The sequence below is a fragment of the Lepus europaeus genome, chromosome Y (assembly GCF_033115175.1).
Source record: "Lepus europaeus isolate LE1 chromosome Y, mLepTim1.pri, whole genome shotgun sequence".
Lineage (NCBI taxonomy): Eukaryota > Metazoa > Chordata > Mammalia > Lagomorpha > Leporidae > Lepus > Lepus europaeus.
This window is the reverse complement of record NC_084851.1, coordinates 15,019,029-15,022,400: the sequence shown is the minus strand read 5'-3', so window position 1 is coordinate 15,022,400 and position 3,372 is coordinate 15,019,029.

Here is a 3,372-nt window from a genome sequence, read left to right as displayed (position 1 = left end):
AACTTGTTCTTTCATTTCTCTATTCTCCTCAAGGTAGGAAACTAATTTTATTATAAATGAATCTGTAGGACACACAATTTAATCTTTAGACCTTATAAAAGATAGATAACATTTTTCTGTAATAGCATAGCCTAAATGAGAGCTTAAATAATAATCTCATAACTAGATTTACTTTGCCATCAGTGAAGTAAACAGTAAGTAGAAAAAAACCTCCCTTTCAGACCAAAGGGAAAGAAAGTTTTGAAGTGAGAATATAATTTTCCTCATGGGCATTGTCTACCTTAGAAAACTACTACAGAACATGCCTGTGACTATAGACTTGTAGTTCAGGCCACCGAAGATTAGAGATGGGACTTGGGTACTCCCTTGACTTGCATCCTCTGGTCTGCTCTAACACAAACCAGGAGGAAAAGAAAGCTAGGCATCAGAAGCAATGGGTGGCAGGCCTATTAATGGCTGATCTGTACAGTGATCTGCCCTCAAGGAGACCCAACAGGCCAGTCCACTGCAGTGGCTTTCAATGTGGTAAGCCTGGGCTTCAGCAGAAGTCAGCTTGTGAAGAGCCCTGGCAGCTCTGCCAAGAGTTGGATCACTGGAAATGGACCTGCCCTGGAGTCAAAGGATGCCCAGGTCAGAGCCACAGATCTTATTGGCTCTAAGCTGAAAAGCCCTTCACTCAGCCCAACTTCCAAAGTGATCACTGCAGCAGAGGGGATGGCCAAGTAGGGTCAGCAACATTGCAGGCAGAACTGTAAATTTCTTGTTAGAGATGCCACCTGCCTTTACCTTGCCAGCTCTCCTCCCAGGCCAGCTAAGTAATGAAAGTCAACAGAGTGTCTTCTCCTAGGAGGTTCACACCTCCCTTAGGATGTACACCATGTGAAGAGATAGATAGGTCTGGGCCTCTTAACTTACAAGGCCTAAAGCCCACCAGATTATTATCAAGCCCCTTCTATCAGGTTCTATTTGCCTCTCAATCAGAAAACTTAATTGTAGCTTAGACAGCACCTTTCTTAGCTCCTCTAATAATGACTCTGTCCTTTGTTCTAGACCCTGTCTAGTGCACTTGGGCCTCATTCCTTTGTAATCATAACCTCTACTCTACCACCAATGGCTCTACTCCCAACCTGTGTGTACTGATGGTCCTCTTCCCCACTTAATGCTGTATAATTGTTCAGACCTGGTAAATGCCACTCTTAGGTTCATTGGTTACTATCCTCACCCTGTCTTTTATGACCTTGTCTAAATATGATCAGAGTCACGAACTTGGAAGGCTTCCATAGCCTTGGCAACTCATGACGAGAGCCTAGGGTGTTTACTGGCGCCATAAACTAGAGTGTCAATTTGTTGGGTCAACAACAGGAGTCACTGTGCACTTACTCCTTATGTGGGATCTCTGTCCTTAATGTGCTGTACATTTTGATTTAATGCTATAACTAGTACTCAAACAGTATGTTTCACTTTGTGTTTCTATGTGGGTGCAAACTGTTGAAATCTTTACTTAATGCATACTAAATTGGTCTGTATATAAAGAGAATTGAAAATGAATCTTGATGTGAATGGAAGGGAGAGGGAGTGGGAAAGGGGAAGGTTGTTGGTGGGAGGGAAGGTATGGGAGGGGGAATCCATTGTAATCCATAAGCTGTACATTGGAAATTTATATTCATTAAATAAAAGTTTAAAAAAATTCACTTTTATGAAATAAAAAATAAATAAATTTTAAAAATAACTCAATTTATAAATATTTATATTTAATTCATAAAATTACTAATTTATGACATTCATATTTGAATTGCAATTTTTGTAATTATATCTTAACATGTCTATATATTTTAGTATATAAAAAGATATTCTAGGTCAGCGCCGTGGCTGATCAGGCTAATCCTCCGCCTTGTGGCGCTGGCACACCGGGTTCTAGTCCCAGTCGGGGCACTGGATTCTGTCCCGGTTGCCCCTCTTCTAGGCCAGCTCTCTGCTGTGGCCTGAGAAGGCAGTGGAGGACGGCCCAAGTCTTTGGGCCCTTCACCCGCATGGGAGACAAGGAGAAGCACCTGGCTCCTGGCTTCAGATCATCGTGATGTGCCATTTGCAGCCACCATTGGAGGGTGAACGAATGACAAAAATGAATACCTTTCTCTCTGTCTCTCTCTCTAACTATCCACTCTGCCTGTCAAAAAAAATATTCTAGCATGCATTTTGAGTTATTCATTTATCTGAATAGAAGTTAGTTATAACATTATTTCTACCATTATGATTAAATATTACATTATGAAATTTTAGTACATTTTCTATTCTTTGAGAGAACTTTAATGAATTATCTAATGAATTATCAAGGTAGGTTGGTCTTTCATAAGATGTATTTTTGGCAAGAAAATATTGTAGTATCTTTTTACCCAGATGCCAACATCAAAAATTGCCCTAAAAACATTTAAACTCCATTTCTTCATGGAGACCTATAAAGCACTTAAGAGTGTATTTTAAACAAATTTTAATTCATCTGCTTCATTTCATCTTCAATGTTTTCCAAGAAATTTCCTGTAATTTGTGCTTATTCTCAATAGGCTTGCTATTTTCTGAATGGTGACAGGAAATATTTTAAGCATCATTTATCTATTTTGTTAGGTTTTTCATATCAAATTTTGTAATGAAATGTCTCTTTTCTACCTCCTATCTTTCTTTCTGAACATTTTTTTAAACAGTTTCCCTGATTTTTCTTACCTTGATGTCCCATATTAGAAATTTTCTCTAAATTGAATGGCATTCCAGATGAAAACTTAGGTTATTTTTCTGAATTTTGAAAGAGTTGAAAGGAGGAGCTGCCTAAAACATTCTGTTTACAGCTCTATAATATACTTCATGTCTTGAATCAAACTATTTTCCAGATTTAAACTGCAACATTTGAGAAGCCAACATACTCTTATGAAAATTTATACCCACTGTTACCATGCTAAGCTTATTCATTTCTGCATTAGCACCTTGGTAAAAATTCCTTTTCTTTTTCATTCAGTAATTAGATTATCCACTTTGTGTTCTAGATCAGGAAAAAAAAAACAATAGATTTAAGATCAGAGGGTACTATAAAAGCGAAATAAACATTTTACTTTCCATATATATTATTAATATATATAATATATATTCCATATATATTATTAATTATAATAATATATATTCCATATATATTATTAATATATATATATATATGCTAGCAGGTTTTTCTTTTATTTTCTCCCATAATATATTATCAATACTGCAGTCATAATAGTTGTACTCAATAAAATGCTAATTAAATAAAAAGCAATCTATTATATAGGACACTGTACAAGATAGATCTTCTCTCAGAAACACAATCTCTGCAATTTCAGAGCACAAAAC